We start from the raw sequence: 24,145 nt of genomic DNA, 5'->3' as shown, positions 1-24,145 counted from the left end.
AAATTGAAAATCAAATAGCTTTAAATTAGATCGATATGGTGATTTAATTTTGATAAATGGTATAGTCCACAATCATGAATGTAATAATAAGAGAATTAACATGTAATCTTCAAATATGTTAGAAACACAGAAAATTAAAATAAAGGGAATAATAATAGGAGGTGAAATAATTTTTATAGAAAAAGTTTTTTTCAGAACAAGTAAGCCAAAAATATAAATAAGAAATGAGATTATATACTATATTATTGTTAATTTAATAGCTGCATGTCAAACATGGTACTTTATGAAAACTTTATATTTAATAATGGAAGATTAAAAAATACTGATCAGATGTTATTCCACAAAGAAAGTCCTAACAAATTTTCAAAAGCACAAATTATAAATGCTCCAGTTTTGTGATTTTATCGCATGAAAATAATAAAGTAATAATGCAAAGTAAAAAAAGAAAAAAAACTTGACTATTTGGAAATTATAAAAATACTAACTTTTAGGCTAGAGAAAAAATTAAAACTGGAACTTGAAACTATTCAGCAAAATTATAACCTTAAAGTTATGCATATATTCATTAATTCATATATATTCATTACTCTAGTCACTGAGTTTATTTGCAGTGATGAACAAAACAAACACAGTCCTCATTTGAATGGAGCCTACCATCTAGTTGGGGAAGGAAGAGAGGCACTCACTCACTCTCTCACTCAATAAACCAGTAAGTTATAAAATTACTGAAGGAAAAAAAAAACAGAAAATGAGAACAAAATGCAATAATAAATATAACCGTGATTTGGAGCACCGAAAGATGTAAAAGTGAAAAAATAAATGTGAAACATCTTCTTAAAAAATAAAAACCAGAAGAGTGGAATTTTACATAGTAATTACATTTCAATAATTAAAAGTATGTAAAATTAAGAATGAATGATATAGGAAATTTAATATATATAAAGGAATACTTAGCACTCAATTAATTATTATTTTAACAAATATTTATAGACCAGAAATATATTCCATGCACTGTGCTAAGTGTTGGGGATAAAATATTGAACAAAGCTGATTGTTTTCTTTCCTTACATAGCTCAAAGTCTAGTGTGGGAGCTACAAAAACTAACCAAGAAAGTAAAATATAATGTAATATGTGCTCACAGGATGGAGAGAGGCAATGGGTGCTATGGGCATATCTGAGTGGCCATTCATTGAAGTTCAAGGAAGGGTTATAGGAAGAAATGCATGGGGTCACTGCCAGAGGAACAATTGTGAAAAGTCTGTAATGTTGGGGAGAACACATTTTATTAGATTATCTAAACAAGATTCAGACAGCCTAGTGCAGAGAAAAGAAAAATATTAAAAAAGAAAAAAACAGATTGTACTGAGAACAGAGGTCAGTCAAAAAGTCTTGCAAATCATGATAAAAGTTTTAGATTTTAACCTTAGGTCAACAGGGAGCCTTTAGAATGACTTGAGAAGGAGACACACATGATCAGATTTAAGAATAAGATAAACACACCGGCTAGCTACAGAATCAAAAATAGGTTGTGAAGCTGTTTATGTGAGTTAATTTATGAAGCAGTCAGCTAGAATGTAGTAAGATACCAAAGTAGAGATTAGAATTTTAGGGGAAGGTGATGGCAGAAGTCTAAACAATGTACTATTACTTGTTTTAACAGAGCTAACTTTATTGAAGATTATCTGACATCGGTTAAGTTGAATACTAAATGGTATCTTCTCTCCCATTTTTGGCTACTGTTCTTTGTCAAAAAAGTGTTTCTGGGCATTATAGAGAGAGGAAAGAAGGGAGACTGGCAGGGCAGGATTTTGGCAATCCATAACGTATCACAGAGAACTAAACATCATCCCGCTCCCCAAATCATCAAACTAACATGAAACTCAGAAATGATTATTATTGCCACAAGACAGAGTTTGTATAAAATGAGAAGACATGAGGTCCTATGACAAAACTCAATAATATAAATAATTAAGAAATTTTAGTTAAAAGAGTGTGAAGACTGAGGGGTAGGTTAGAAAGCAAGGAGCAAAATGAGTAAAATATGGTATCATGTAAAACAGAAAAAAGGATTTCATGGAAGTTGTGGTCACTGTGGCCATTTAGTGACCTTGACAAAAACAAGTTCAGTGGAGTGATAAAGACAGAAATTCACACTGCAAAAGATTAAGATGTAACAAGGTTTTGAGAAGTGCAAGCAATCAATGTAGACAATTCCCTCAAAGGGAGTGATTTTTGAAGCATGTAACTCAGGAGCCAGAAAGCAAAAGAGTGACAGATTTGGTGACATAACTTTTAAGCAATTTGTAAGATAAATGCAAAATATTTATAATACATATTTATAAATTCATAAATAGTTCTTAGAAACATAAAGAGATTAAAGGATACAAATAGGCAATCAATAGAAAAAGAAATAGCCAATGAATACTTGAGAAAGTACTAATATCATTACTGAAAAAAATAAAGCAATTAAGCATAATATTCAATTTTTAGATTAACCAAAATTAGTTATTAATAACAAAGTAATAGCAGCAAGTATAGGTGCAACTGTTGATAAGTTGGTAATTGTCGAAGACATTTTTTTCTAAAGCAATTTGGCAGTAATTATCAAGCATTTAAACACTGAAATCCAATAACCCATCAACAGCAATCCCGTAAATCTACCCTACAGAAATATGTGTTAAATTCACTATTGTCTGGAATAGCATAAAACTGAAAAAAGTCTCTGGTAGAAAAGTGGGTACCCCATTTAAGAAGGTTAGCTGTGAACAAGAGGAGAGAAAATCGACGATAAATAGAGAGGACAGGGGACAAAATAATGGAGGACAAGTTGTTTGTTTGGAATGGGATACTTGTGGAAGTTTAAATGAGAAAGTAAAGGAACAATAAAGAGAAATATGGAAATACAGAGACTGGATAACAGATCAAAGTAGAAGTCAATGTAATTCGTAGCATGAGCAAAAGAGTCGCTTTTTAAGACCTGTGATGTAAGAGAAAAGAGAAGAGAATAGGTACACAAGCCAGTATGATTACAGATTTGGTGAAAAGTCTTACATCTGGGGTGTCTATATTCTCTATGATTTAAGAAGAAAAGTAGGTTAGTTACTGAAAGTTGGAGGAGATATAGTCGAGTACGATTTTTAGGATGTGAAAAGAATAAAAAATAGCCAGTTATACAATAACTAGAGAATTATTGTAAAATATAGAAATATTAACTCTAGTCTATGGCCATGCCACCCTGAACAAGCCTGATCCCGTCTGATCGCGGAAGCTAAGCAGGGTCGGATCTGGTTAGTACTTGGATGGGAGACCATAAAGGAAGACCAGGTGCTGTAGGAGTAAAAAAAAAAAAAAATAAGGGATTGTAAGCTGACAAGGTCCTTGCAATCCGTGTGGTCAACCGGGGGTTGCCTAGCCTAAGAAAAACAAACAAACAAACAGATAGACATTAACTCTAATGGCATTGCTTTAAGGGTAATTTACTTTTATCAACAATTAATAAAGACAAAGAGAAAACTTGTTAGTGAGCAATAAGGACAAAGAGAAAGAAATTAGGAGAGACAGTGGTCTAAGTAATACATTAGGAAGTCAAAACCGGGTCAATAATAGAGATGAAACAATTGATAGAAAAGTGAAGAATTCTCATGGGAATGGAGTCTCAATATATTTGAAGGATAAAGTGATAGGCTGAGTGACTGATCTTAGAGAAGGGCGGATTGCAGAGAGTGAGGTATTTAAGTAAAGTTATAGTTTGTATTTCCAGCTGATAACAAAATCCAAGGTATGAATAACATACTCCTTGAAAGAAATACTATATTAAATAACAAAAACTGTCAATCAATCTTAATTAATAGTATAAGTTGCAGTCAAAACAAAATCCCTATGCAACTGAAACTGTCGTCAAAGTGGTTTTTATAATATCTTTTGAGAAGAACAAATGGGTTTTTAAAATACAATTAGGTTTAAATAAATTTAGGTTGACAGTAAAATTGAGCAGAAAGTACACAGAGCTCCAATATACACCTTGCTTTCCTCCAACCCACAGCTTCCCTCACTATCCACATCCCACACCAGAACGGTATATTTGTTACAACTGATAAGTCTATGTTGATATATCATTATCACGCAAAGTTCATTGTTTACATTAGGGTCCATTCTTGGTATTGCACAATGTATGGGTTTTAACAAATATATAATACATATATTAGCATGTATGTATTACTATATAAATCTATAATACAAATATATACTACATGTATGTATCCACCACTATGGTCTCATGCAGAATAGTTTCATTGCTGTAAAAATGCTCTGCTTATTGATCATTTCCTGCATCTCCCCTATAGCTTGACAATCACTGACTTTCACTGTTTCCATAATTTTGCCATTTCCATAGGCCATACAGTTGGACTCATACAGTATGTAGCCTTTTCATATTAGCTCCTTCTATTTCATAATATGTATTTAAGCTTCTTCAATATTCATGGCTTGATAGCTCATTTATTTTCAGCACTGAATAATATTTTATTGCCTAAATGTACCATGATTTATTGATCTATTCACCTACTGAAAAATGTCTTGGTTGCTTCCAAGTTTCAGTAATTATGAATAAAGCTGTCATAAACATCATGTGCAGGATTCTGTGTGAATATAAGTTTTGAGCTTTTGGGGGTTTATATCAAGAAGTGTGATTACTGGGTCATATGGTGAGAGTATGTTTGGTTTTGTAAGAAACTGCCATACTGTCTTTCAAAGTGGCTATTCATTTTGCATTCCTATCAGCAATGAATGATAGTTCCAGTTGCTCCACAATTTCACCAGCATTTGGTGTGTGTCAGTATTTTGGATTTTTGCCATTCTAATGGATGTGTGGTGGTATCTTGTTTTAATTTACAATTCCCTAATGACATGCTATTGAGCATATTTTCATATACTCATTTGCCATTTGTATGCCTTTTTTGTGAGATATCTTTTAAGATACTTTGCCCATTTTGTAATTAGGCCATTCATTTTCTTATTGGTGAGTTTTAAATGTTCCTTGTATATTTTCGAAAAAAGTCTTTCATCAGATAGGTCTTTTGCAAATATTATCTTCCATTCTGTGGCTTGTCTTCTCATATCTTGAGAGTGTCTTTTGCATAGCAGAAGTTTTTAATTTTAATGAAATCGGACTATTTTTTTTATGCATCATGCCTTTGATGATATACATAAAAAGTCATCACCAAACCCAGATCATCTAGATTTTATCCTATGTTACTTCCTAGGAGTTTTATAGTTTTTTAATTTACATTTTACTGTATTATAAATTTTGAGCTAATTTTTGTGAAGGGTGTAAGATCTGTGTCTAGATTCATTTTATGGCGTGTGGATATCCAATTGTTCTAGAACTATTTGTTGAAGAGACTTTCTTTTCTCCATTGCTTTTTTTTGTCAAAGATCAGTTAATTATATTCGTTTAGGTCTATTTTTGGGCTCTCAGTTATGTTCCATTGATCTATTTATCTATCCTTTCATCAGTACCATATTGTCTTAACTACTGTAGCTTTATAGTAGGTTGGAAATTAGGATGTGCCAATTCTCTGACTTTGATCTTGTCCTTCAATACTGTATTGGCTATTCTGGGTCTCTCTATATGAACTTTAGAAACAACTTGTCAATATCCACAAAATAACTTGCTGAGATTTTGATTGAGATTTTGTTAAATGCACAGATTAAGTTGAGAAGAACTGACATCTTGACAAGGTTGAATCTCCCAACCAATAAAATTGGAATGTATCTCCATTTATTTAGTTCTTTGATTTCATCAGAATTTTAGTTTTCCTCATATAGCTCTTATACATATTTTGTTAGGTTTATGCTTAAGCATTTAATATTTTGAGGTGCTAATGTAAGTAATATTGTACTTCTAACTTCAGATTCTAATTCTTTATGGCTGCTGTCTAAAAAAAAGAAAAATGCATATTGACCTTGTATTCTGCAACCTTGCTATAATTGCTTCGTAGTTCCAGAATTTCTTTGTTGAAATATTTGGATTTTATATACAAATGATTAGGTCATTGGAAAACAACGTTTGATTTCTTCCTTATCATTCTGTATACCTTTATTTCATTTTCTTGCCTTGCTGCGTTAGCTAGAATGACATTGACGAGGAGTGGTAAGAGGGGATATCATTCCCTTGTTCCTGGTTTAAGCAGGAAAGCTTTTGATTTTTCACCATTAAGAGCAATGTGAGAGACCCAATAGATTTTGAAAAGAAAAATTCAAATTAAAAATGTCATATACTGAATATATTAACTACAATACAAAGCCAATATAAATGATTAACTTTTTAATAAATACTGCTAGATGAACTGGGTAGCCATATTGGAAAAAAATAAATAAAACTTGACATTTATCTTAAATCACATACAAAAGACAAATCTACATGAGTATAACACAAAAACAAAATTTCTAGAATGTAATATAAGAGAATATCTTCATGACTGTGGTAGCCAAATATTTCTTTAAAAAAGGTATGAAAAGCTTATTCCACCCAAAAAGATTAAAATTAGATATTAAAAATTTTAAAACCTTCTTCTTATTAAAAGGTAAGTGGAAAAAAATATTTAAACAGGGTATTTCAAGAACTCCTACTAAGAAGTAAGAGAAAGATGACTGGGAACAAACAAACAAATATATTTGAGTCTTGAACAGGAACTTCATAAATAAACATATCTAAATGACTAATAGGCTGATAAAAAAGTTCTCAACATCATTGGTCATCAAGAAAAAAAATAACTGAACTCACAATAAGATTTTACTACATGTTTACTGGAATACCTAAAATTAAAAACGAGCAAAGTGGTGGTAAAACAATATGAATTCTCTTCTATAGTGACCATAAATAGTTCAATTAACTTTGGGAAACAATTTGCCATTATCTACAGGATTTGCATATACATATATCATATCATCAAGCTGCTCAACTACTAGGTGTATATACCCAAAAGAAATGTGTGCACATGTACATGAAGCGAATGTTCACTGAAATATTATTTATAGTAGCCCCAAACTGAGAACACAAAGTTCACAACCATTACAAACAGAAGCAGGTACACTCAAACAATGGAAATTATACAAAAATTAACATGGGTAAACTAAATCTCATAATATTGAGTGAAAGAAGACATAGAAAAGTGTGTCTTACTCTATGGTTTTCAAAAATAGGCAACACTAACTATTATCTTCGCAGTCAAATTGGTGATTTCCTTAGGGAAAAGAAAGACAGTGTTGATGGAAGAACACGAAGAGGAGTCTGGAGTGTGTCCAATGCCTGCTGTTCTTGACCAGTGTAATTACATGGATATTGTATTTGTGATACTTCATTCGGTTCTATATTTTTTGTGTTCTGTGTGTAATAATAAAAAACAAAAAATAACTAATGATAAACTGAAAAATAACAATTTTACCTATTTGATAAAGTGTTTTCTTTCTATTATATAAAAAACTTTTTAAATTAATAAAAAGACAGGTAAAGTATCTGCATAACTACTTAATAAAGAAACTACAAAATATATGTGAAAAAAAAGTTCATCCTCATTAGAGTAACAAAGTTAGTCTTTATGACATTGGATACCAAGATTTTTTTTTTTTTTGGAACTCGTGATAGTTAAATAATGAAAACATTACTTTTTATTGTTAATAACAAAAAATTAAAAGCAACTTATATGTTCATCAACAGAAAAACAGATAAATAGTGGCTTCTTTATAATGTGATAGCTTTTTACAAAGCTAATAAAGCAGAAACCCATTTAAGAACATAATCTAAAAATATAAAACTCAATGTTGAACAAAAAAAAGCAAGTTATGGAAGGATATGTTTGATCATACTTTCACATCAAGTTTAAAACAATAAAAATAATTACATATGTAGTTTTTAATTCTTACAAATATAGTAAAATTTTAACGGCATGTACATAATGATAAATTTCAAATTAATGGAATAGTTATTTCTATAGAATGAAAGAGAGAAATGAGATGGGAGAAAAGGCACATACACAATAGCTTCCTTTGTATCTTTAGCTTTCTCTCTAAATAGACATCTATTCTATTATTACTCATCCTTTTTTTGTGAGCTTCGAAAGGTTTTTAAATGATAATACAATTTTATATTTTTGAAATATTTTGATTCCTACATGACAGAAGTTTAAATTTATACCTGGTTATCCCACTGTTAGGGGAAAAAACTCTGCTATGAATTTTTTATTTACACAAATATAAAGCCCTAGCTCTTGGGGCATATTTCAAGATTGTGAAGTAGTTGATTTAGACTGAGAAATTAAATGTCCTATTTAGACACATACACCTGTTGTTTCTTTTAGCAAAGCTACATATCTTTGGAATTTAGGCAAAACTGGAAAAAGCTCAGGATTCAAATAGACACTCAAGAATCGAAAGTATTTAATTAGGCATAAATAGGATGGAGAGGATATTAATGATAAAAGAAAAGTCATGAGTAGGTAAGGGGCTGAGAAAATGCAATATAAATTAGAGAAGGAGCGGTCCAGTGCGTAAGGGCTTACAGAAAGTACATGGTAGTAAGGGAAGAAATACTAAGTCATAGAAAGTGGCTTGGAGTACATTCCAAGCTGGAATTTTTACTCAATACAGTAGGCACTTGAGGCATTGAATGTTTGAATGATGGAAGTTATTCTATTAGTCAGTAATGAGTGGGAAGAGCTGGAATGAGGCAAATAGAAAGAAAGATAAAAAGAAGGTAAATTACACAGCATACTTTTTGCAATAGTTCTAGAGAAGGGCAATGAGATCCTTAACAGCCAGGATGACAGCAAATGAAAAAAAGGTGGTGATAAATTTTCTTCTTCTAGAGACTGAACTGACTAGAGTGGTTGATACTAGACTAGTTAGAAAGTCTGGTACAGACATATCTTTATAAATAAACATGATGGAACCTGACAAGGCAATTTGCAAACTAACACTTTGAGAATGGAAAAACAAACACCATACTCTAGTAAGGAGATTGGGTGTATTATTAAACAACTATGATATTTCAGCCAGGAAATTTTTCAGTGAAAGTAAATCTCCTGTATGCATCTGAGTCAAGAACATGATAAACTCAGTTCGAAAGATTCCCTAAAATCCTAAGAGTCCAAACAATCTGAGTTACAGTAGAGAATCTATAAAAACTAATAGACTCTAATGGAAAATCAAATGGCCAATAATTTTGGGACAATAATTTTTCTGAAATGGAGTATAAGAAAGAGGAAAGAACAGAGATAATGGAATTGGATAAATCTAGGTTTGATTCCTGGTATGAGAGAATGTTGGGTAAATTATCTCACCATCTTGCACCTGTATTTCCTCTTCTGTAAAATGGGGATAATGACACTACCTAATGGAAGTTTTTTTGAGTATTACTTTAAATATAAAAACGAATCACCTGTCAGCGCCAATTCATAGTGAGGGCACAATAAACTATAATTACAGAAAAAAGAGGACACATATTTACAAAACAAGCAAATAAGCAGAAATGAATAGGAAATTATGAGAGCAATCCTTGTAAAGGGAGGAACACTGTGAAGAACTTTTTAACTTCAGCCACATTAAAGTTAGTTATAATTGCACGAACAAAGAATAGTGAGAAGAGTGGCATTATTTGCATTTTTGCAATTTCTTTAAAGCTGGCTTAATATAACTGGATTGTCTTATATGCTTCTGCAAATAAAGAAAATTTAGCTTCACATAGGCAAGTTAGTTGGAAAATGAAAGAGAATTTTAAGATAATTTTGTCTATTCTTTGATACTACATGGAAGCTCCTTGTTTCAAAAAGCCTTGTTGCAATGAAGGAAAGTTGGGGAGGAGGTAGATAAGCATAAAGGGGGGCTGTCAAATATATGATGATGAAAGGAGATTTGACTTTGGATGGTGAACACACAACGCAACATACAGATGATTTATTATTGAATTGTACACTTGAAACATATGATTTTCTTAATGACTGTCACCCCTGACAAACTTAATAAAAAATTTTTAAAAATCTGAAATCATGTCAATGAACTTTTATTCTTCTATTACATTAAAATCCATGACTCTATCTTATAATGTGAATGGATAGTTAATCAATATATGATTTTGTAATACTAAGCACTGGTCATTGGAAAATATTGGATCACTGAGTTATATATCTTCTAAATGCCGGTACATTTATTTCTACAATATCAATATCACCACCAATCCCATTGGAAAAGTCTTTACGTATTTTGAAGACTTCAAGTTCATAGTGGCAAAAACCAGTTCCCCAAATTCTAATTTTCACTTGAAACCTTGAATTTTACCATTTGCCACAAATACTGACAATGTTGTCCTTGAAATAATTGGCTCACTTTGTTAATTTTTGAGGAAATTTCTGCCAAATATTGGTCTAAACTGTCTGTTCTTTCAAGCAGAAATAGTATTCAACCAGAAAAAAAAAAATTACAAGTTCAGCTTGAACCTCACATAATAGAGCAAGGGCTTTCCCTTTGTGCTTTATGCATAATTCTCATTTCTTTGTGCAGAATGTAGAAAAGATTTGCACTCAAAAGACAAGATACATTAAAATAATTATTCTTCCTTCATCAAGGACATTTTTAAAAGAAACTGATGAAATTTTGGCTGCAAATGAGTGGCAGTGATGGACAGTGACTACTATTACAATTTGATGCCACTGTTTTGATTTGTGTGAAGACCAACAGTACTATTCATTATTGTTTTTTCCACCATCAGTGCAAATGTCAACATACAGAAAAAGACATAGAATGTTAATTATGAAAAAAGCTTTGGCCTTGCAGGCTACCCCACCCCTCCAAAGGTGCATGAACTACAACTTGAGAACTGCTGATGTAGATAATAGACACAGACGAATAGGCTAGGTGTCTTTAAAGCCCTAGAGCAAAACCTGCATACATGCCAACCCCTCCAACCAGAGAGCTGTATTGCACTGTGACATGAGTAAAAATAAATTCTTGTTTATGCCATTCACCGTTGAGATTGTTTATTACAGCAGTATGCCTCTCTGAATACAGAAACTGATACTTTGAAGTTGGATGTTACCATGACAAAAAGTTAAATATGGGGCATTAAGCTAATGCTAAATGTTTGCACCATAGATGGCAAGGAGACAGAGCTATGAGGAAAGATCTATCTGCCTTTTCAAACATTTGGTAAAACTATCACCAGTGATAACTTGGAAAGCAGGCATCTGCTCACAGAGCCTACAGCTCTAGGGGAAGTAACGAGAAAGAATTAACATGATCTTGCTTGTTGGATGCTATTGCTGTTTCAAGTGGAATATCATGAGAAAGAGATGAGCTTAAAAAAAAATTGGCAGATTTGTCGGCAGAAATGATTGGGAAGAGAAAGTCCATAAAGTTGAAATATTGAAGGAGTGCTGAAGACAACTACTTCTAGATTCCAAACAATAGGAAATAAGACCAATAAACAAACAAACAAACAAATAAATAAATAAATAAAAGTCTCTGAGAGTCAAAGGCCTACTAAGTCTTAGTCCTATGGAAAAGATTAGACACAGGATATAGCCTCTCCAGCCACATCTGATGGCCTAACATAGCTATCATTAAGTAGAGAGAGACTGGCATGTACAGGAAAGAATTCTGGGTATAGTTACTGACATAGAAATGACTAAAATCAAATAGATCAAAAGCCTACTGAGTTTTCAAGGAAATTTCATGGTCAATGAAATCAAGAGCCTGAACCAATTTGATATTTAAAATAACTCTCCCACCCCCATACTTGCAGATGCCAGAAGTAAGCCCTGAATATTGGGCAGCCACCAAGGCATGCATGCTCCCAATGTTCACATCAGATCTGGCCATGGAGGCTAAAAGAAAGAAACTTCCAGAATCTGGAGTCAGGGGTCTTAGGAAAAAAATGGATGAGTGTGTTCTTCTTAGAATTGAAGTCTAATTAAGGGCTATCCCACCCATCCCCATCACAGTAGGGATCTTCACATTCTACTAGTCATACTTCATAATTCTTATGAGCCAGTGCCTTCCATGATTTATTTAAAAACAAGTTTCTACCATATTTTTCTGATTGTGCTCCATCACTGTATATTATTGTTATGTAGAGGTTATGGATTACATTTTATTTTAGTTCTTAGGCTGCTGGCCCACAAGGAACCACATCCAGATCCTATGGGGGTAGCTTCCTATCACCTAAGTATTGGCCCTATGCATCAATGTGGCTTCAGTGACCTAAAAGGGTTTCTGGGTCGCTTATCTGGAGGAAAAATCAGTATGTCCTATGTATGGGAAAAGTGTGAAACAGATATGTGATGTTTTTAAGAGTGGACTATGACAGAGACTGCTAGTGTTTACCAATTTCCATGTTCTCCCTTTCTCCCTGAGCAAACTGGGAGTACATTTCCCATATTTCGTTGGTGTGGACTTGTGACTTATGCTTAGACAATGGAATGTGAGTGGAAGTAATGTGTGCCAATTTCTGTGTATAAAAATACCTCATTCTCTTTCCCCATCTGTTGGCTGATACAGAAAATTCCAAAGATTTAAACGAGGAGATGAAAAAGAAAATTGAAGGAATCTGGATCCTTGAATGACTGCTTGTGTAGAGTGCACTATATTGACCTGCACCGAACTTTGAAAATAATGTAGAATAAACCTTTATTGCAGTTATCTATTGGGATTTAGGGATTTTTTGTTATTACAGCAATCAGCTACCCTGAACATAAAGGCTGAGATGCTGAGTCTTGCAGATGAAATCATTTCCTCCACTGTAGACTGAAGCCCCATAAGCTCTCGGAGTATTTCTGATTTTTGACTCTAAATATATAACACTCTTCGGCTTATGAATATTTTTGTACCACATTCTATCCTCGTTGCTAATGTGTCCTTCTTATAAATAATATTCCCAAGATGAATTATATCTATTTTTTAAACTGGAGATTCAGTAACTATTGATTGGGAACCTACTATGTGCCAGACATTGTAGAAGATGCTGGTGGTAATATCCTTTGGATTTATGTTAGATGCCATTTTAGCCCAGCCTAGAGCTGAACTTTAATCTCTTGTGTCTGCCATCCATATTCCAATGCATTTGGGACATCCATTCAACTATCACAGCTGTGAGTAAAATGTATTTAAAATGAGGGGCACTAACAATGAAACTGGTCACAAGACAATTGCCCGTTGTGCTACCGATTAGAAACTGAATTGCTTTGTCACATAGCCCAGAATAAGTAGATGTAGAATTAAAAATGCAAATACAACAGGAAACTAAATTTTTCCCAAGGAACAAAGAATAATCTTGACTCCCAATACTTAAATATCATCTAGTGATTTAAAGTTAGGCACATGTTCTGACAATTTCTTCAGGAATACATGTTTCTCTCAGTTTCCTGGAATGTGTTCTGAACATGGAAGTTTCAATGGGCATGAAAGAGTTCATTATAGAACAATTCTTTAATTTGTCTCGCTGCCTTTGCTCTGGCCTATCTCTTGCCATTCCTTGCCATTTTGAATGGATCCCTTCCACTTTGAAACACAGGCTGTTTCATTTCTCTAAAGAGCTGGTATGGCTAACATTTTTTGGCAACATGCCTTTAAGGTAGAACCCAAACTAACATTGGTCATTCATTAGTAATGTGGAGTATTTTAAGTAAAATTTATTTTCAGTTGTTTTTTCTAGGCTTTAAATTATTATTTTCCCCAATTATAGTCTATGAATATATCAAGACATCAAGCCTTTGGAAAAAGACTTTCATATTAAGCTTTCTATGTTATATTAATGATAATTTTAAATAAAAAGATTGCTAAATTAATTGCGGAAGCAAACACAAAGGACTTGAAGGCTTCACTATGATATTTTCATAAAGTATTTTTTTACTAAATGATTATGAGAGTACTATTATGAACTTATATGTTGTATGATACAACTAAAGATTTTATTTTAACAGCAAATAACTGATCCATTAATTATTTTAGAACATAAAATAAAAAAGTTACCCATACTTTTTTCATTAATCTGGATTTTACTAATAAAACCCAGTTTCTAGGTATCTAACATTGACATTAAATTTTATTTACTGCACTATCATTATAACACTGAAGGTTATTTTAAATATAGTCAATGTTTAGTGTAAGCTTCTTAAAAGTAGGTATTAAAAATACTTGTTTTATACCTCACAATGAGAGCACAGCAGTGCTTTCACAGATAGCACTTGAGAAATATTCACTTCCTTCGATAATGTTGCTTTGTCTTTTAAATGACAGTAAATCAATAGTTTCATTAATAGGAATCTCAGTAATACATAATTGGTGATTAAGACCCATATTCTGACCAGCTCCAAGAGAGCTAAAATTCTTATCTTCTCTGTGGTGAGGGTGTGAAGTGGATGTTTGTGTTTTGGGTGCTGGGAGGCTAGTGATTACTGCCTGGTCAAGTCAGTGTGTGGTTTTAACATGTTTTTAAAAAATCTTTACAATTACACTATTTTTGATAAAATAGTGATATGCATTAACCCCATAGTAACATAAACTTGTATTTCATACAGCTGAATTTTTTGCACCCTTTTCTGTCAAATGTCTTGCTTCTTTAACATATGTATATATACTTTCTCATATGTACATATGCATATATATGCACTTTTTCATCTTGTTTCAAGAATGTGTTAAGCTTAAAATAATTAAATAAATCCGCTTATAGTCGTTTTTATAAATAAAAGTTTATTTTTCCTCACATTATTAAAATTCTGAAAGTAGGAAGTTGTTGGCATTGATTTAATAGCTCAATAAAGTCAGCTCTTTGTTCTCTGTTATTATTTTGGTCTTTCTCTTAAGATAGATACTACAAATTTCTTTCAATGTGATAAGAAGGGAGAAGGAACAGTGTCAGTAAGTGGCCTCTCTTTCTTTTACTTAAAGCAAAACCATTTCAAGACATCTCCATCCCTTCCCCAACACACACAGCTAGTCCTATAATAATGTTCTGCAAGGGAAGCTGGGAACTGAGAAATTTTTTTTAGCCCTTATAAATGTAAGTGACAAGGAAGAAGTGAACTAAGAGTATTTACAGCCCCCGCCCCATGGGTTAAATTGCTGATAAAAATCTAACATGGTTTTAAAGCAAGAAGAGTAATTACATGAAACAGTAGTCCAGCATATTTATATTTAATCTGAATATTTTATGCCAAATATTTAGGTAAAAATAAGGAAAAGTAGAAGAAAACTACCCCAGGCTTTTTCAAAGACACAAATACAGTGTACCTAAACTAGTTTCTATCCTACCATAGCGAAGGTGTATACATGTCACACTGAGAGACATTTTATATAACCCATATCTAGACTGCAAATTTGTGGTAAATTGTTTCTAGTCATTCAAGTAATTAGAGTTGCCTGGTGTTATTAGGAATTCGACTCATTGCAGTAAGTAGATTAGTTGCCTTTTACAAATGAGATAGATCACACAGGTTGTTAAATTTCTGCATCCCTCAAGAAACACAGCAGTTAATAGGAGAGCCAAGATAAGTAATCAGTGCCAAGAAAGGGAACTTGAATGAAGACAATGAAAGTTGCCTAAGGGCGATTTAAATTGCTCCTGTTCCTTCCTGCACAAAAGAAGGCAGCAGGAATTGGTGTTTGGTCAGTGATATCACTGTGCCACAGAGGCCAAGACAAATAAGACTTTTATCTGCCTACAGCTCTGATATGTGAAAATGAACACATTCCCTAGATGATTTGCATTCAGTTTTAGTGGCACAGAAAAGAATGATACACAGTTATCATGTACTTCACGGTTGTATCCCAATTGTATTTAATATTGCTTGAATGTGTTGACAACAGGATTGGGTTTGGAAATTGAAGTTTATTACTATGCTTCTGGGTATCTGTTTTAAAATTAAGTTCTCTGAGAAAAGGACCTTTTCAGTCATGCTTATGTTATGTTGGTGTCCCTTCCATGTGGCACTTTAAGCACAAAAGTGATTAATAAATGCTCTTGATAATGTAAGCAAGCCAATAACATTTTCCAGTGAAGAGTTTGTATGTATATGATGTACACATGGATATCTCTTAATTAATATGTAATAAAATGTGAACCAGTTTGTCAAGAACAGAGCTACTAGCTGTATGAGTCGATGAATGTTCTTCAACTCTGAAATTTCATGAATGATAATACTGTGTTCTCACAATCATATGTTAGGTAAATATTCTTATATATTTTTTCTCATTACTCCTTACTATTTCTACGTTCTTAATGAAAAATCCATAATTGTTCTTCATTATCACTTTCTCTTGGATACATATTTTTTCTGCCATTTATCCTGTAATTATAACCTAATGACACTAGAAAAGACATCTTTCCAGAATAATGTGTCCTTCTAAGAGCTTCTTCTCATAAGTCAGTTATAATGGTTTCAGGATATCCACCATTACAGAAGTTATCAAAATGCATACATTTGCTGAATCTAGGTGAATGTGGCTTTATTAACCTTTGGAAATATGCATTCATTTAAGCAGCAAATATTTCAAATCAAATGGGCCCACTCTATGTTAGTCAGTGTGCTAGGGGCTAAGAATACAACTGAACAAGACATATTCCCTGATTTTATCAATTGTACGTGCAATCAAAAAAGGCAAAACCTAATACAGTGTGATCGGTATTAACAGGGATGCACTGAGTGTTCAGCTGCTATATTTTGAGACACCTCTTATAGACTGGAAGGTGATACTTGGGGTGAAAACTGAAGGATGAGTGAGAGTTCATCAAGTGAAGATGGTGGGGGAAGGTCAGATCATTTTATAAAGAGAAACTAGCATATAGAAAGGCCAAGAAATAAGAAAAAAAAATGCCAAATAAGAAAACTTTATAATGCGAAGAATGACAAGATGAGCCTTGCCCTTGGCACTTATTTGCTATATCATCTTGGGCAAGTTACTTGACTTGAATAAGTTAAACCCTTGAACCTCTGTTTCCTTATTTGTATAGCAGAGATAACGATATCTTCAATTAAGAGTTGTACAAATGACTATATGTGTACATATATTTAATTTACAAAATTAAGTTAAAAACATCATAAATGTTTTAGGCAAATTATATTACCTGATATAAAAATATACAAACTAAAAAAACAGTTCTTTACACCAACAGTCTAAAATTCCTGACATGTTCCTTCTTTATAGGTATTCCTTTAAGTCAAAAGGGAGCTTCCAGGTCAGTAACAAGAGTTTCAGAATAAACCCAATCTTCTCAATAAGAACATTTCATAATGGCTTATTTTCAAGCACAGCTGTTACCACTTTTTGGTACTCAAACTCTCTATATTAAAGCATATAACAGAATATCCAAAAACATAATTCTTAAATGTCTCACAAACTTAATTTACATGTATTCAAATATTTTCCAGGTATTAGATTGTTAACTCCAACATAACAATATAGAAAAATGATAATTAAAAAAAACACATAATTATTATTGATAGGAAGAAAGCATGAGTGATAATTATTTTAATCTTATAGCAGATCAAGGTTTAATATAGCCGCTTTAACTTTTAAATTCTTAAAAATCTAACTTATATTATTTGATTGCATAAAGCACTGTTTTGGTATATTATTTTCATTGCAGTTTGCTAAATACATTTGTTTCTTTTTAATACAATCTAAGACAATAACATTAGATCATAAGAGGAATTATTCAAAGACATCTTTAAAATGTGGATGACTCAGAAAAGCAAAGAAAAAATCAAAGTAGAAAACATAGTTGATCTCGTTATTTTGAGATTCTAAATTTATGATTGCCTTTTCACAAAAATTTATTTGTAACCCCCATACCAATACTTGTGGTGCCTTTGTGGTCATTTGTGGACATGTGGCAAAAAGAACGGTAAAAAATTGAATTGTTCAATGTGCACATTTCTGGCTGAGGTTGAACAAGGTGATGCTTTGTCTTCTTGTTTCATCTCTCATACTTCAAAAAAGTGTCCCTTTTGTCATATTTAGCACTACATTTTTGCATTTGTGTTCTTTTTGTTTGTGATTTTGCTCTTTAAAATGTTCCCCAAGCATAATGTAAAGTGCTGTTTAGTGTTCCTAAGCAAGAGAAAGCTGTCATGCCCTTCACAGAGAGAAAAAGGTAGATAAGCTTCATTCAGAAATGAGTTATAGTGCCATTGGCCATGAGTTCAATGTTAATGAATCAACGCTGTATATTAAATAAGGTGCCTTTAAATAGTGTACACATAAAACAAGGTTATATATTGATTGGTCAATAAAAATGCTGTCACCAGAGGCTTGCAGGAACCTAAACCTACATTTCCTCTAGGAGCAATGATTCAGTGTTCACTAACTCAGTGTTTGTAGCAACTTCAGAGGAACATAACTACCATGACTAACAAAACTCAACTATCCTGACATATTTTACTTCATGTAATTTAAAATTACTACAAACCTAAAATAAGGTAAATAAACTGAAAGGCAAATGACAAACTAGGAAAAATATCTATAGTATTTATGACACCAAAGGTTATTAATAATATATGGGAAAAAAACCAAATTGATAGAAAAATAAATGAAAATAAAATATATTAAGACCCAAATGACTTTAATTTTGCTTTTGTTAAAATTTAAGTTAAAATCTTTGGTCAGAAATTTCAAAAGTATTAATGAGAAACTTGATGTAAAAAAAAACTGTTGTCATACATGTTTTGAGAATAAAAGTACTAGGTTATTCATTATCTTTAGTTGGGGGAAAAAGAACTTAGCAAATATTTGTGTACATTTTCCATACCACTTTAATAAAATTTATACCTATTCTTTATCTTTTCAATACAAAGTTGAATTTCTTGCCTAAATGTACTTAATATGAGCAATGATCTTTCTTTTTTATTAGATTTAATAAAAACTTCAAGAGCTGTTTATGTATAACTGTGAACCCGAAGATGTTTGTTATAGAAAACTAAATTTGTTAAAATATTCTGTGTATAACACTGTATTTTCCCTTGAATATCTGAAAACTTTTTGCCTTGGAGATTTAATACATTCACCAGTTTTATGCCAGTATAACCACTATGTGTTATAATTAATTAAATCAGTATATTAAAAATGTGTTATTGTGTTAGATTAAAAACATTTTTTAAAGTACTATCTCTTATATTCCATATATGAGTGAAAGCGTATGGCTGTCAACTTTTTCTGTCTGACTTATTTCACTCAGCATAATAATCTCAAGATTTGCCCATGTCGTTTCAAGTGGCATTATTTTATCTTTTCTTTTGGCTGAGTAATAAAACTGAAAGCATAAAATGAACAAGACAAAAACTCATAGATACAGACAACAGATTAGGGGTTACCAGAGGGAAAGGAGTGAAGAGGAGGGGGAGGTAGATAAGGGTGAAAAGGTGCTAGAAGGAAATTTAACTTTGGGTAGTGAACATACAATGCAATAAATATATGATGTATTATTGAATTGTATACTTGAAATCTATATAATATTATTAATCAATATCACCCCAATAAATTTAATGAAAACAAATAAATAAATAAGCACTCTCTTAAAAATGTTCTATGTAAAAATTTATTTTATTTTATTTTTTAGGTGAGGCAACCCTTGGTGACCTCACAGATTGCAAGGACCTTGTCAATTTACAATCTCTTATTTTTTTATTTTTTACTCCTATAGCACCTGGTCTTCTTAAGTGGTCTCCCATCCAAGTACTTACTAACCAATTCCCTCCCTGCTTAGCTTCCAAGATCAGACAGGATCAGGTTTGTTCAAGGTAGCATGGCCATAGAGAAAAATGTTCTATGTAAAAATTTAAACATGTCCCTAATCTAACTACATTAAAATACAATAAAAATGTATTCATCTTCCATAATGGCAATAGTGTAGTGAACGAAAGAAACAATTTAATAAAGCAGTTCAAAAGGTCAATAAGCATGTGAAAAAAAATCAATATCACTAGTAATCACAAAAATGAAAACAAGTTACTAATTTCAGGCTACCAGATTGGAGAAGAAGGGAAGAAAAAGGAAAGAAGAAAAGAAGGAAGACAGAGGACGTGTGCCTGAATACAAAGACCAATCTTGTCATCAGAGAACATGAGACAACCCGAAATGTATACTTTCTTATATGGTACTCAGCATCACTTACAAAATAGTCTCACCGCCCTCCCTCCCCCCCCCCCCCACCAAAAGTAAAATAAATCAAATTGAACCTGAATATCATCAAGCTTTTAGATCTAACCACCAGTTCATAAGGGTAAAAAAAGAAGGGAAAGGGGACAAATTACACAACTCCACAATGGATTAATCAAATCTAGGTCATGGAAAATTTTTAATGAAAAATGATCCTATTTCTTCGACATATAAATTGCAAGAAGCAGAAATAATTACAAAGCTCAATTCTTATCTGTTAGCTATACACACTAAAACACTTAAGAGTAAAATGATATATTATCTGAAATAATATAGTTATCTGAAATAAAATGATATATAAAATCAGCATAGATGAAACAAGAGTAGTAAATGATGATCACTGTTGCGGCTGGCTGATAGGATACATTGGGGTTTATTTTAACTTTTTTTTATATATATATATAGACAAAAATATGAAAAATAATTCTGAAAGATAGTTTGTAAACTACCAGTACAAGTATGTGTAAAAATGTTGTGTAAGTCCTTTCATTTCTAGGCATTATTCTCTATAAACAATGGGCAAAAATGTTCAGTGTTTACTGTAGCATTGTATATGAAAAAAAGAAACAATCTGAATATCTAAAAATAGGGTATTGGTTAGATAAAAAACATATATCATCCTTTAGAAATTATAATTTACAAGGACAATACATACTGGCTGAAAATCAGCCTTCGAAATTAATTAGACAGGTTTAGATCACATCTATAAACCACTGTATAAGTTACTCAAACCATTGAAACCTCAACTTCTTCATTCATAAAATAGTAATTATAATAGTGCTCATATTAACAAGATATTTTTAGGATTAAATGTTAGCAGTGTTTACTTCTGGGTGGTGGGATCATTGTTTATTTTTCCTTTCTTTGTTTTTTTTTCCTACTATATTTCTCTCTATTACTCTCTCTGTATGTACAAAAATAAAAAATTAAGATAGACTCATAAGTTTATGTAACATTTTTATTTCATAAAGTAATTTTTGTCTTCAGCTAAGATTGGGATAATATAAAAATTAACATACTGAACCATTTTCTACTATTCTAAATAATCACTTTTATAAATACGTACAAGTGGGTTAGATTTGAAAAATCAGAAGATAAAATGTCATACTATCTGGTTGAATGCACAGAACATAAGAAATATTTAAGAATTTTAATAAAAAGTAAGGTTGGCCCAAAGTCCTCTTGTGAATTCCATAGTCTCCCTCCAATCTCCTTCCTTTGTTTTTTTACTGAAAAATTCTTTCACAACTAAAAAGCCTAATGTTTTCATGCTGCCTTTTCTAATCATCAAATATTCCATTATCTAGAATCAAAAGATACCCTGAGACAAATGAACATTAATTTTGTATCCGTCACTTTACTGAGTTCATTTACTAGTTTTAAAAGCTTTTTGGTGGAATCTTTAGAATTCTTTATATATATATATATAGTTAACATGTCATCTGGAAATTTTTTCCTATGGAGAAATACCAATTTTATAAATATTAGACTATATGAACAGGTTTTCTGTTAAATTTTATTTTATGCTATGTAAAGATAAATATATACATGGCAACTTAGAGAAAAATATCAGTTCTTATTTTAAAACTATTTGAATAAAATATTTGGTAGACTATCATGATCTCTGAGGGTAGGGTTCTTAGCGTCTTGTTCACTTCTGTCCAGCAAAATGTCCAGTATATTGAAAGGACTTAACAAATATTTACTCTATTTGCTGAAGAAGCTAAAAAGAAAATAACTTGGGGAGTGAATATATCAAGGTAACTGGTTTATATTTTTTATTAAGTTATTTTAGCGTGTTATGGGACACTGCCGGGCAGAGCAGGACTCCACCTGAGTGCCCAACACACCTTTTCATCATGTGTCCGCCTCCAGCCAGACAATGGGCAAGTTCAATGGAGAGTTTGAATGGTCACAGAAGTTGCAGGTGACAGGAGATGGTGCCACAGTCTTTGAGAGTAAGGGCCATGCCAACAGCCTGTCAGACACATGGAATGTGAAGAAGAGGCTATGGCAGAGGTGGTGGCCAAAGCAGATGATGGCTAAAGAACAGTGCCTTAACAAGTCCTTTCAGTTAAGTCTTGAAGACATAAAAAAATGAAAGAGAAAGGAATAAAAACTTACAGATATTGGCAAATGCCAAATCATTTGAAGCTGTGCCATGCCAAATTATCACTAACATTTCACACTTAAAAAATTACCTGGACTGCAACAGAGTGTTAGTTTTAGATTCAAAAAATGAAAAATCCAAAGTGAGAAAGCCCCAGATAGCCTACAGCTACGAAAAGAATGTTATACCTTGAATGTCAGCTATTTGCTTTGAACTGTTGTATTTAATTTCTCAAATATCTGTTTGAGAACATGATTCAAGAATTGGTGGTTTCTTAGAGTCAGGGTTCAGGTAAGTGACTAGCTCTGAACTAGCTCTAAATATACATTGTCTCAGCAAAATCACAAATTATTAGGCTGTAGACTTTCAAGATAGCTCTTATTGAGTCAAAAATCTCAAATATTAATGTGTGGATGACAAGAACATTTTGTTCTTGCTTTACATAAAGTTTTTCATCAACCAATAAGAGAGAATTACTTCAGTTCAGAGAGTCTGAGACCTATACATACACGTACACACACACACACACACACACACACACACACACACACATATTTAAAAATTTTAAAGTGACTGTAATTTGTCCTTCTAAAAATGAAGTTCTATATAACAGCGATCCCTAACCTTTTTGGGCCTAGGGACTGGTGCTCCTATGAGAGTCTAATGCCTGATGATATGAGGTGGAGTTTATGCTAGTGCTGGGGAGCAGCTGCAAATACAGATGAAGCTTTGCTTGCTTGCCCGCCATTCACCTCTTGCTGTGCAGTCAGGTTCTTACAGGACATGGACTGGTATCGGTACATGGTGCAGGGGTTGGGGACCCCTAAATATAAGATAAAAAAGTAATTTTGTGTTTGATTTAAAATTTAATTTTTAGAGAATATTACTCTAGCTCTTTGACCTAGCATTAAGATCATTTCTTATATCTGGCACACTTATATTTCCGGCCATATCTCTCATTGAGCCCCTACATTCTATCTAGTCAAAGCAGATTTTCATTCAAAATACATACATACACACACACACACACACACACACACACAATACTCATGCCTTCCTACGTGTGTGTGTGTGTGTGTGTGTGTGTGTGTGTGTGTTTTATACTATATATTCACTTCATCTTGGGCTCTTGAAATACTTCCCATCTTTTAGGACCCACATCAAATATTCCCTTTTCCAGAGAATATACTTGAGTACCTGAGCCAGTGGTTTTCTCTACTTAATCAGAATTATCGTCATATAGCACTTACTTGTGTACCTCAGTTATGATTATCGGTATACGCATTACATGTCTCTAACAGACCTAACTACTAAAGAAGACATTCTGTCTTATTAATTTAGTATCCTCTATGGCATGTAGCCAAATGTCTTCCATAAAGCAAGTTGTCAATAGCTTCGTTGAATGCATTCTATGTATTTAATAGAATAGTCCCATTCTATCAGGACAATCATCATCAATAAGGTAGGAGGACACCTTCCTAGATGGCCAATCGCTCTAATGTCAGATGGGGGTACCATATCTCAAAACTAAAATGCTCTCACACATTTACTGAATGACTTATTTTAATATTTTGTTACAGATATATGATGGGTTTTGCCTACCTTATTTGTATAATACCATTAGTAGTAAATAGTTTAACTTTCTTTGATAGAATAGATACTTTTTCATTTGTATTACCTTATTCTCAAATCCTAAAGTGGCAGGAAGTTTGTTAGAGCCAACCTAATATATGCTACTAGCTATTAGGTAATGCCAACGAATCCAGGGGATTGTGATAAACATGTTGGTACATAAAATGATTGTAACGAAACCCATAAAACAATAAAAGAGA

At 32.5% G+C, this 24,145-nt stretch overlaps 1 protein-coding gene and 1 pseudogene across 7 annotated transcripts in view; one reads left to right on the top strand and one right to left on the bottom strand.

The window, feature by feature from the left end:
• LRRC7 (leucine rich repeat containing 7) overlaps window positions 1–24,145 on the bottom strand; it is a 440,527-nt gene that overhangs the window by 380,837 nt on the left and 35,545 nt on the right. The gene's annotated exons all lie outside the window — the stretch shown is intronic.
• Window positions 3,219–3,337, top strand: LOC118606932 (annotated as a pseudogene).

Source organism: Rousettus aegyptiacus, unplaced genomic scaffold (assembly GCF_014176215.1).
Source record: "Rousettus aegyptiacus isolate mRouAeg1 unplaced genomic scaffold, mRouAeg1.p scaffold_m13_p_1, whole genome shotgun sequence".
Taxonomy (NCBI): domain Eukaryota; kingdom Metazoa; phylum Chordata; class Mammalia; order Chiroptera; family Pteropodidae; genus Rousettus; species Rousettus aegyptiacus.
Note: the sequence above shows the minus strand (reverse complement) of the source record. Positions and strands in the feature narration are given on the sequence as shown.